This window comes from Stylophora pistillata, chromosome 8, assembly GCF_964205215.1.
Source record: "Stylophora pistillata chromosome 8, jaStyPist1.2, whole genome shotgun sequence".
In the NCBI taxonomy this organism is placed as follows: Eukaryota; Metazoa; Cnidaria; class Anthozoa; order Scleractinia; family Pocilloporidae; genus Stylophora; species Stylophora pistillata.
The window spans coordinates 2,307,404-2,320,783 of NC_142526.1; positions in this window are offsets into that span (position 1 = coordinate 2,307,404).

The following is a 13,380-nucleotide window of genomic DNA, read 5'->3' on the forward strand; positions in this document are numbered from 1 at the left end:
TGGACTGTCAAAAAGGCAAAAAATCTATGAAAAAATAGAAACAAATTAAAAAGACAATGAAAGCGAGGAATAACGTTTATTTCGTAGCTCCTTTTATCGCTTGCAGTCGTTTTAACGCTATTTTGGCGAATGTATTCAGCATGCGTGTCATTATTACATACAGAAAAACACACACACACACACACACGATGGTCTGTTTGTTGGCTTCCAATCCAAACACTTCCGCGGGAAAATGGAGCCTACCTATATGAATTGAGTGATTTTAGAACGCTTATGTGAGGAATCCCTGTCCTCTACGTCATCAAATTTAAACTTAAACGGGGCTTTACCTGTTTAAATGCAGGTCACCTGCGAAGCCCCGTGCTTACTTCATTTTCATCCGTAGGTAGAATTACATTTATTTCATTCAAAATATGATCAGCTTCCTCCAAGGGAAAGAAGAACCCTCTGAAATATGCCCGCAATCCAATGTGTGTCTTCATAGCTCAGTTAATAGTTGGTGTTGGGGTGTTTTTTACCACTCGCTTAGCGAATTAACAAGAGGTACCAAGACTCTGTAAATGTCTTCTTTATTCCCTACTCTTCTATTGTTGCTACTACCTTCTACTACCACAGCTATTTCTCCTCTAACGTCAGCAAGGAGTGCCCTCTCATTTAATGTAAAAATCACAGACGCGTTTGGGTTAGCTGACCGTGGGAATTTCCAAAACAGGATATTCAGTGTGAGTAAAACTCAAGCTCAGCTTTACCAACCCAAACATGACATGGTTATTCTCGACCATAACAAGCGATTAAAATGTCTAGCACGACAAGAAGGAAACCCGCGAACTTAGCCAAGTTCAAGTGCACACTAAAAGTAAAAGATCAAAACTATAGATCTACCAAAACAACAGGTAGACGCAAAAAGGCCAGATTATCAAAACAAAGGTAAACTTAAAAATACTCGAAATAGCAATCCTTTAAAATACTCTACAACAGCAGCACCAACTAGTATCAAGGAGGTACGGATTCGAGTCCCCGTGGAAGTCTAGGTTTTTTTCAGGCTTCTACTCTGCAATTGCTTAACAGCTCACCTGTGAGGATCACTGCTTTACTTAAAGTATTTGTTTGTTATTCGTTCATATTACAGAGGTCTTACGCTGAGCTTCGCAAACTTACTAACATAACCTGTAGAATGCTCCAGAGTCGAACTACATACATAGAAGAAAATCTATGTAAAAGTGAGAAATTCATGTTGCATGAATAAAAGCAAAACGATCTCTATTGACCCCATATTGTTTGGACACCTTCCTTTCAGAACACGTAATTGCCTCAGTAAAGTCAAAGTGTAAAAAAAGGCTGGAAAAAATGAAGTTTTATATATTGCATGCTTAGAAACTTACCACAGTCGACTGGTAAGCGAAGTCATCTTTTTTCTTGAGCGCCTCAGAGTGCACCTAATCATCAGAATCACTATGTTCACACGGGTAAGCTCCAATTTCTCCCAAGGGACCAATGTTAAGAGACACGCAGTTGTGTTCCTGAATGGAAAGCATCTCGCTTTACATTCACTTTCTCTTTGTACCTCGACGCTCTTGATAACGAAACCTTGCTGACTAAAATCTTTCATATCTGGCTTGAATTCCAAAATACGACAGCCATCTGTAAAGGTACGTTGATTTTAATATTTGTCGCTCGCTCTTCACAAGTTTCATAGGGTCACTCCTTGAAAGGGTGAAAAAAAAAAAAAAAGACAAAACAAAACAAAAATAAAACCAAAAAACTATAAAGCCTGAAGAAAAGCAAAGATAAATCATTGCAAAATACTTAACAAATACTCAGTTGGTATGAGAAGTCACAGCGTAATCGTGTAGTCATGGTGGCTGTTTCAAGCTGTGCAGATAGAAGGATGGAAAATTATTATTATTATTATTATTAAATTTAAATTTATACCGCGCAGTTTCTATAAAAATATTCAACTGCGCCTTACAATAAATATTAAATCAAAAATAAAATAGAAGTTCAAAATTACATTTCTAAAATTCCATAAATAAATAAATAAATAAAATAATTCATCAATAATGCAATTTAATCATAACAACTATAGTAACTAATTAAACGCCCTATTAAATAAAAAAGTTTTAAGTCTAATTTTAAAAATATCTAAAGTGGAAATAGATCTTATTGTGGTAGGAAGCAGATTCCAAAGTCTAGGGGCGGCACAACTAAACGATCTATCTGCCAGGGTCTTCTTGGATATTATTTTCGGGAAAGTTAATAAAGCCACATGATAAAAATGGGCCACATGCTCATAGCATTTTTATCTCACGCTCTGGATATTACCCGTTAGTACCTCTTGTGATCAACCACTGCGATTTCGATCTTTCCAACTTTCATAAACTAAAAAACGACGTTTAGTTATATTCAGTTAAATTTGTTCTGTCCAAACAATTAACACGATGAAAAGAAAGCAAGGTTAGCTAAACTTTGCGAAAATAACCTGAATACATTCTCTATACGATTTATGATTGAAGAAGAGTAAATACACTGAATGTCAACCAAAAAAAAAAACAAAACAAAACAAAACAATAAAGAAGAAAATCTCAACACACACGTCCGTTAAACGTCCAAACTATCTTACTCTAGAGCCACGGTATTTTAAAGCAAACACATAGCTGTGAAATGATAAATGAAACGAGACATCTTGAAAGAGACAGCGGTGTAACCCAAAGCTTGGTCTTGAAAAGTCTTCTTTAAATAACATTGTCAACAAGTAATGAAACAATTGTTCCATACACAATAGGTTTAAAAGATCGTGGTTTCCCGTGAATATGTAGAACAGGTTGCGTTTCAGTTTTGTTTACATCTGATTAGATTTATGCAATTGCAATGAAGTCCCGATTTAGCCTTTTATGCAAGCAGCAGGCTTTCTTCAAATCGAATTTGACCTCTACGTCAAAAAAATTCCTTCAGTGCATGTATTTTAGCAATGTGGTCTGTACACTTGCGAAAAAGATAAGAACTATTAAAACTTGAAGAGTGGAATAGCTCTATTTTGACCACGACTGAATAGTAAGTACAAGTGGTAGGAAACAATGAAATCGTCGCTCGCAGCATTAAAATAGATCTGTCCTTATCAGAATTCCTACTTTTTTCACTTTCGTTTTCTCTCACAAGCAAACTGTCTCTACAAGAAAAGAAATAGAGTATAACAGCTCAAACCTATATTAACAGTATAAGATATAATTGTATTTTGAATTCTTTGTGTGGCAAATATCGTTTTTCGAAAGCGTTTGACCTCGATATTATTAAACGCATAGTAAAACTAATTCATAGCGGCAGAGTTCTGTCAGTTAAGAAGCTAATGTTATATTTACAAGTTCGTCAAGTACACGCAGTACTTTAGTGCCCTGCTGCCAACTTAGTTGACCCGCAATATATTCGAATAGTGACGAGGAAGTATCAGAGGAAGAACAAGTCTATTCACAAACAGTTTTAAGATGTTGCTGAATCGAATCGTTTCGTTCTCATCAAGTTCTAACGTCATCTGTAATCAATTACAGGAACGAAGGACGGCAACATGGAATCCATTTTGTTAAGTAGATTTAATTTTTATTTGATTTTGATTTTTTTTTTCGGGCTGAGGGTTGGCATCTTTTATTATGGGTAGCGTTAACGCCATTTATTGTGATAGGAATTGATATGGTTTAAAGAAAAGGAAAATGCGAGCATTTAATCCCTGTATGTAAGTAGAAATTACATTTGAAGCGCATTTTTATTGCAAGTTTCGTTTTGACCTAAAATTAAAAATTTGGGATGGAAAACAACGAAGAAAAGCGTGGCTCTTGGAGGGTGTCTACTTGATTATGATGGAAACTCGATTTCATACCAAGAAACCAGAAAAGACAATTGCACAAAGGAAAACAGGCCAGAAATTCCTAAAAGTAAAATAACGTGCATTTCCATACACTTCTTGGTCACTGTTCAATTCTTTCATTCTAAAGAATCAGTTATTCCCAACAATCCAGTAGATCAACTCGTTCGTTTGTTTTATTCATAGGATGATCTTTAGTTATTTCGCAATTTGCTTTTCTTGGAATTTATCTGTTAACTGCCTGTGTCCCGAGTATCCCTAAAAACGAACAAAAGATAGGAACTCTGAGAACATAGATGTAGTTGACTTTGCTTCATAGATCGATTTTATCACGCCAAATTACTTCCTAGTTCTTTTTATTATGTTTGTTTTTAAACCCTGTTGAATAAAGGGGGTTCATTAGACAATGACTGCTTTCTAACTCATATTTGGAGCCCCAAATTACAGCAGGCTCTCCCTGCTCGGTCATTGAACGAGACAATTGACTTTATTGGGAATTAGTGCACACAGGGGTATGCACGGATAACTTTCATCATCGAGCATGATGTCTAGCTAATTGGACACAGATATACTGAGATAGAGCTCTTTCTCTACTTGAATCAATTGGCCTTGCGGAAAGCCATTCAAAGCCTCATTGACAGATTGATTTCATCGATTGATTGACTGATTGATCATTAGTCGATTAGTCAATTTGAATTTCAAAAAGCAGACGCAAATGAAGTAGAAATGTTACCTTAGTTATCTGGCCAATTCTCAGAACTGTTGTCTTCAAACCAAGGGCTTTCAGCTGGCGCGTCTTTTCCTGAAAAAGCAAACGAATAAGTTCAAAAATGATGAAACCATAATCACATAAACGAGTAAGAAAAAGATAAAACATTTAAGTAAGTTCTTATGAATCTAGGGGGGGGAGGGTTACTCTCTTTTGTCTTTGTTATTGGTCTAGGTAAATATCCACCCCTACCCACCGGCAAGGTGGTTCCATGCATTGATGAGGCAAATTATCAAACATTCAAAAGTATTTGTAAAAAAACAATCCATCCCTCCAATTATTCTAACATAAGTAATCTAAGAGGGTGTTCACCTTGACTCACGCACTTGCAGAAGTACAGGAGTTTACCGTCGTCTCCGTAGTCCGGTTTGGTACATACTTTTCGCTTACCCTTGAAACATCCGAAACGTCCTGGATATATTTTCAAAAAATAAAAAAGAAGCAGAACAAATTAAAGGAAACAAACAGAACAAATCGGAACAGAACAGACTATAAAACAAAAGAAAACAGACAGAACACCGGCACAACCTCAAGTCAATATTCCCTAGTGAGGCCCTCCTGCTTATTTAGCAAGAAGTTAATACCGTTCATCCTTATTATTCAACTACACTTCGTAGAGTACAAATAACGCCATAGACGAATGCAAATACCACGCGGTATTTGTGCTCTAGAGTACCGGTTAAACAGGTTCTCTCCGCATCGTGCAAGCGTAGAATTGAACTGTAGTTACGAAAAAGAAAATTGTGGACAATTGGAATCATATTTCCGACAACGAAGAGTCAGAATGGCTGGCAAATATGCATCCAAGTCTATTAGAAAGCCCTTCGTCGGAGCTAACGCTCGAAACGTCAGCTTTTGTAATCATTACCGTGGCCAATTTACCATTTCAACTTTGTTGATATATCCAAATTATTTCGTAATGATTACGAAAGCTGACGTTTCGAGCGTTAGCCCGACGAAGGGCTAACGCTCGAAACGTCAGCTTTTGTAAGCATTACGGTGGCCAATTTACCATTTCAACTTTGTTGATATATCCAAATTATTTCGTTACTCCCACCGACGCAGCCCCAAACAGTCTCTTTCGAAACTATCAGCCTTTATTCGCTTATGTATAAGGACATTCAGGGGAGGAAATTCACCATACACGGTGGTCTCGTGCGTGGGAAAATAGCTCACGAATTTTGCATTATTTATTCTTAGATTAAGAGGAAACTGCAGTCAAATTGGAGCTCTTATGTTCATGTTGTGTGATGTTGTAGCAGAGGGACAGAAACAGCTTCCTCCTGATCCTACATGTAATGATTTACCTTGCTCTTGGTCTAACCCTAAAGGTAAACATATTTATTATATGATGGTAAAGTATTACAGCAGACGATACCTTACATGTGTGTTTTTTATCTCTTTTGGGAGTCAAGGCTGAGCAAATCCTCATTGAGGATATCAATTTTTACAAAGCTAATTTTGGCAAAGAGCCACCACAGAAAAAGCCTAAACCATCCCCTTCTGTAACAGAAGTTTACTCTGGTGTAGATGAAAGTGAAAGGAAATTGAATGATGAAAGAAAATTGGAATTAAACCAAAACGTTTTCCTTGTAAATGAAGGGAAAGCACTACCGCCTATTTTCCATATACTTGGATCAAAGAGGGAGGAAAGTATCAGTACTCCAATCCCTACAAATCTGCCTGACATTTTACAGGGAGATGATGTTCGCCTAATATAGAGTTCTGAAGTAGAAATTGACTCAGAATCTATTGAAACTGACAGCACAAATGATTTCCTGAGCCTTCTTGATGTTCATCCAGCATCTTTGCAAGATATATGCAACAAAACACAATCAATAGTGGACCATATTACTGTAGATGATAGCAAGATAGAGCCAATAGAGCAGTTGACACGAGATCAGTCAAAAAGCAGTATGTGGCTCAATGAGCGCATTCCCCGCATTACAGCATCTCAATGCAAGCGTGCTCTAATTAGAGAAACCACAAGTCCTACAAAGGCTATAAGAGACATTCTTGGCTATAACGAACGTAACGAATTTAAGTACATGAGGGATGGTATTGATTCTGAATCAGAAACTATCAGGCACTATTCTATTATGACTGGATACAAAGTAGAAAAATGTGGTCTCTTTGTTTCTAAAACACATCCATTCCTTGCAGCCTCTCCCGATGGACTCCTGGGCAAGAAGTGGTTCATTGAAGTAAAAAGAGTGCACCCTTATGAAGCTGAAAACTTGGAACAGGCTTTCCTCCGGTAGCATATTATCAAGGAAATAGATGAATTACTACAACTCAATCCTAATCATCAATATTACCATCAAGTAGAGCTGCAGATGTTTTGTACAGGGAGGACCTGGGCACATTTTGTAGCTTCTGATGGTAAAAACATTATCATCAAAACAGTTCTGTATAATAAGGAATCTATGGATGCTATTTTGCCCAAGCTGATTAACTTTTATTATAACATACTTTTACTAGAACTAGCATACCCTAGAGTAAAGGATGGGATAGACAGGATAGGTAAACTAGGTTTTAGTTATTTAATGCTATGTAACTTAAGGAATAACTGATGAGACTAACTGCATTGTCACCAGTAAATAGAGTGATTTTTATTGGATTCTGAAAGAATAGTATGGCTAACAGCTGCTAGTAGTTATCAAGCTCTTTGGTTTACTACTTGGTAATTTTCTTTTCACAGTCAAGAGATTATCATTCTAGGTATTTATTGCCAACATAATAGCACACATGTTCATAAGTCTTGAGCTTTCATTGCTTCACATTTCATCAATACCTAAAGGTAACATATTATTAATATATTGTAGCACTTTTTTGCATTAAAAGTCATGACTCATTTATACTTCATACATTATGGCAGTGAATACATTTTTCATTACAGAAAATATTACCATTTTAGGATCAAAATAAATATTTTTAACAGGGTTTTTGCAAGAAAACACAATCAAAATAGCTTATTTTTGATAACCTTTATGTTTCTTGTTCATTATGTCTTGATGGCTACTATGTATCTTGCATGTTTTGCAACAACAAATCTGATAGGTATTATTAAACTTAGTTATATATTTCATTATGGGTGACTGAAAAATTACTAAATACCCACAAACAATAAAGATTTGCTCTGCGAAGGGAACCAAGGACAAGCGTACGTCACTGTCAAGAATATGGTATTTCTCGATCCTCTGCATTGCTCTTTCGACATGAATCCTCGCCTCTGCTATTTTCTCTGATCTTTTGCCCTCTGATTTCTTCAGCTGTTATCTACCTTGCCCTTTAAAATCTGGTATAGTTACACGTACACCACTTTCTCCTAAAACATCTCCAATATCAAACCCTCTATCTGCCATCACCTTATCTCCTTCCTGCAATGTTGCAATAAAATCTATACTAGTAGCTGTTACATGTTTGTGTGAAACCCTCAATTGGTTTAGAGCGCCGGATTGTGTTGTGCGGGAGGTCGAGGGTTCGAGCCCAGGCCGGACCAATACTCATCTTCTAAAAATAATTGAGGAGAATTTGGTACCTTTCTACAACAAGAAATGGATAGGTATTCTAGTCTTCTCGGATAAGGACAAATAAACCGTAGGCTCTGTCTCCTGCAGGGTTAGGGGTAGGAGACGTTAATTTCCCACGCACGAGATTACTGTGTGGTGGATGTCCTCCCCTGGGGTGGGATGGGTAGGCGTTGAACCTGAAAAGCCCTTACAGGGAGTGGTCAATTAACCTATGTATAATGAATATATATGAATTTCATATATTTTGAACTGCGGTATCAAATACGTATGATGCACGATCCTTCGCAGTAGATAGCGCTATTTATGCAATAGCGAGGATCGCACATCATATGTATCTAATATCGCAGTTCAAAATATATGAACTCCACATATTCATTGCATCTCATTTATCACTTTCACGGGTTTATTACGAATCAACAACGGCCTACTCCCAGTTGGCTTGTTATCTCAATTGGTAGAGCGCTGCACTAGTATCGCAGAGGTCAGTGGTTCGAGTCCCGTACAGGCCTGATTTTTTTCAGGTCTGATTTTAGCTATTGCATGAATAGCGCTATCTACTGCGAGAATCGCACATCATACGTATCTAATACCGCAGTTCAAAATATATGAACTTCATATATTCATTGCATCTCACATCTCCACAGGCAGCCCAATCATACTGTGGGTCTAAAGGTCGTAAACGGAATATTAAGAGTAAATATCAAGTGTAAGCGTGGGACGTCGAAAAAGGAAAAGTTGTGAAAAAAATAAAAGGGATAATGAAAGCAAGGAATGTGACGTGTTAGGTCTTTTTACTTTTATTTCGTAGACTCTGATCGCTTACGGTTGTTTTAACGCTATTTTGGCGACCGCCTTTGTAAGGCGTGTCATTTCTATACATATATATAGTCGTATATGAGAACGATCCTTCGCAGTAAAGCACTATTTGAGCAATAGTGAAAATCAGACCTGAAAAAAAAATTTCAGGCCTGTACGGGATTCGAACCACTGACCTCTGCGATACTAGTGCAGCGCTCTACCAATTGAGCTAACAAGCCAACTGGGAGCAGGCCATCAAATTAACTCGATATAAACCCGTAGATGATATATATAGTGTATACATTGTTATACACATTTCCCTAAGGAATGATTCTCTGTGAGAATCGCAAACCATTTTAGACAAGGGAAAAGGGCGGTTCTGTTTGATCTAGTTCACTCTAATAGTTAATTGCTATTATACCTGCACCTATTTCGTGGTTCAAAATAAGGATAGGATTTTTTGAGCTGGTTCACCAGAATAGTTAGTGATTATTCTACTTGCACTTTTTTCGTGGTTCAAAATAAGGATAGCTGAAAGATGTTATCATCTTTTTTACTAAACGCAATGTTTTTGGTTGAGAATTCAGATGAGAACTGGATAAGAATTGGAAAAAGAAAGAAACAAACAAACAAACAAACAAAGTCTTAAGCTCTCTAAACAACAAACGTGTCTAGTTACAATGAGATCGGACGTCAGTATTATCAGGCGCCTCTGGCAGATGCTTCAGTCCATGTAACGATCTCACCTTCCCACCCATCCCACCCCAGCGGAGGATATCCACCACGCAGTAATCTCGGACGTGGGAAATTAACGTCTCCTGCCCCTAACCCTGCAAGAGACGGGGCCTACGGTTCATTCATTCTTATCCGAGAATACTAAAATATCTATCCATTTCTGGATATTATAGAGAGGTAGTTAATTCTCCTCAGTTATTTTAAGACCATTAGTATTGGCCCGGTCGGAGCAAAAACCGAAAAATATTATTTCTCATTCACTCCCGTCTTCTCCCTCCTCTCCGACACCAGCGAGAACTCCTTGGCTCGTAACAGACAGTTTAATGAAATGACCCCAACTAGTTACCGTCGGGCATGATATACAGCATGTTAAGAAAGTAATCATTATCATCATTCTCCCGATTAAGAAATTCCTACATGATTATAATATTTAGAATATTAATATAACGTATTAGAGATATCACTTCCTTTCTTTAAAACTGTCAACTTACAAAAGTGCAGGGGTGGGCCCAAAAGAGCTTAAAGGTAACACAAGACAACTTATTAACTAATTCCAAGTTATGCAAATTTCTGGGCAGAATTAAGAAAAAATTCTCACAGGTTTTAATATAATAATAATAATAATAATAATAATAATAATAATAATAATAATATCTAACGAGGGAGCCCAACTCGCCATAGCGGTTTTCAGTTGGGCCCTCATTTTTTTTAATTTCTTTATTTTTTTTATTTTTTTTAAGTATTGCTCAAGTTTCGGTCAAGTATAACAATAATATCGTTGTTGAGGATAAGTTGAAGAAGCTACAGAATCTAAGAGAGGATCGTCTCTTGAAGAACTTGATTCCTCGGGTGACGACGAGAGATTCGTGACTTGTCCAGTTTTAAAAATTCATAACTATTTTCTTTACATGTTTATTTGTCTGCCTGTTGTTTGTTATTATTTGCCATTTATGAACTAATACAAATTGTAGCTTTAGTTAATGAACATAAAACAATATTTCAACCATACCACGAGTACCTAGCCATTACGTCAACGGTGTGGACCTCAGTGAATGGATTTACATAAAGAGAGAACATTTCAGACCTGTTCATTCCTTTATTTTACTTGTTTATTAGTTATTGGCCACATTACAATAAAATTTAACGAAGCCTGAAAAGCTTAATTAAATACCACAATATGTCTGGCGAGGAAACCTTGAAAAAAACACTCACTTCTCAGTTAACTCAGTTTAAATCATGTGAACATACGATATCCCCTCTAAGGTGATCAAAGTTTATATGAGCCCGTATATCAGTGCTGTTGTCCACGAGTCTGACTCGAGGGTAATGACCAACCAATTATATCGACGTTCCAACTCTTGCGGTGCATCGTCTCAAAGCATTTACCTGTCTCTGTTCTGACAATCTAAGAGAAAAATTAAGAAGAAAACGAAAAGAAGAATTGTGATTGAATACAATACCCTCAATGGCGAAAATAAAGAACATCAATGAAATTATTTAAAAAAAAATTCCTAGATCTTTCATTGCCTATTTTTACAACAACTGTCAATATATCAATCAATTAATTTCTTTTCTGGATTTATTTTGTTGGCCTGTTTGTTTAGTCTTTGCATTTTCTTAACCACTCTGAGCTTTTGCCTGTGTTTTTGCCCTGTCTTTGTTTCATTTTTCTTTTCTGCGTTTTTTATTTTGTTTTTTGTTTTTTTTTGTTTTATCTTTTAACTTCTGAGCTGCTTGTGAGTTGACTGCGTTCCAATGCTGTATGACTCTATGTTCTTGTTTTCATTTCCGTTTTCGTTTTAATTTGCAGTCTTGTTACTAGTTTTGTTTATTCTGTTTCCTTTTGGTTGCTCCTTTGTTTGTAGTTGAGTATTTTTATCAGGTGTTGTGGGCTCACAACATACAGGTTATTTCGTTGAATGCGATTTCCAAAAATTATTAACAACGCTGCACTTATTATCTATGCAAACTACTCAGATAAAAATTATCGGCTCATCTATAAAACTGGCTATCATAGTCAACTCTTCTGTGCCTTTGTTTGCGGTTTTTTTGAGAAATATTATAATCAATCAATCTCATCTTTTAAATAAGTGTCAGATGAGGCATAGGGTAAAATATGGACTGGACTGAACAATTTTTTGGACCATTTTTGGACCATTTTTTGGACCATTTTGTAAGGGGGAATGCGATTTCCAAAAATTATTAACAACGCTGCACTTATTATCTATGCAAACTACTCAGATAAAAATTATCGGCTCATCTATAAAACTGGCTATCATAGTCAACTCTTCTGTGCCTTTGTTTGCGGTTTTTTTGAGAAATATTATAATCAATCAATCTCATCTTTTAAATAAGTGTCAGATGAGGCATAGGGTAAAATATGGACTGGACTGAACAATTTTTTGGACCATTTTTGGACCATTTTTTGGACCATTTTGTAAGGGGGAAGCACCTTTAGAACTCAGGGAGGGGTGGGTGCAGTCTACAAGTACTAAGGGTGGGTTGGCGGGAGAGTTTTATTACTCAGGGAGGGGTGGTAGGTTGTTCTAATTGTAAACACTACTGGTTAATGGAGCTTTTACTGGATTGTAATAATTATTTTAATCGATTTTTCGGCTGACATCAAAATTTTTGCGCTGGGCCGCGGCGTTTCTTCAATTTTTAGTCATGCGAAACTGCCAGGTAAACACTGAACTTTAATTTTTTTTTGAAAATATCGTGTTTACGATCCTCCACTGTTGGGATACCAGTCTGGCATAGGTGTGCCTTTGGAGTCGACTTGTGCACCATCAGGAAAGGAAATGGGCAACGGTAACTTTTCTGTCCTCACCAATAATTGTCACATATTAAAAAGGGTAAGAACTACCATTTCCTGAATTTGGCTTTTGTTTTTCTCATATGAACTCTAGAGACTTAGCTCCTTCTGTATATGATTTCGATGAGCTTCAAGTCATTCACGCTTAACGGCCGCTGGAATGATCACCAAGAAGGGAATAGATTGGATAATCGTGACTAGGTATTCCTCGCGACTACTTTATAAGGGAGAAAGCATACTCCGAAATCCGTCAGAAGGAGGTCATCTCGTGTAGATTTCCAATTACAAAATCCGAGCTCCCCAGATTTTGTGCCTGTGATGATGGCCCTATTTAGCATTTTAGACCCGCATGATAGATTAGAATCGAACATGAAAGAGAACACAAATAAACTAGAAATAGAAATTTAAGAAATGAAAATAATAATTACTGAAAAATTCACGCCGCCTGAAGTGGACTGTTCATATGGTATATTTAACATAAGATTTTCATAGTTAGCAGTTCACTTTTACGAAAAAGAAAAAGTAAAGAACAGTCCAGTTTTGACCATGTCTAGAAAATGCGAGAAATTACACCTTCGATTTTGCTGGAAAGCCGTATTGCTTCGAGACAATCTCAACCTTTGCTTTCCCAAATTAAACTGCCCGGGTGAATTAACCCTTAAACTATCCTCACAACTTGTCAACTGCACGTCCTAAAGTGCTCGCAAAGTTCAAACTAAAACCTTGAAAGATATTTAGCGCTGAAAAATAGTAAGATGAAAAATGTAGATTGACAAATAGAGAAACAAGTCAATGTACAGGTAAAGTTGCACTTTGAGAAGTCAAATTATAAAAAAAAAATGTTTTCCCAAAAAAGCCATTTAACGTACTGCAGCGC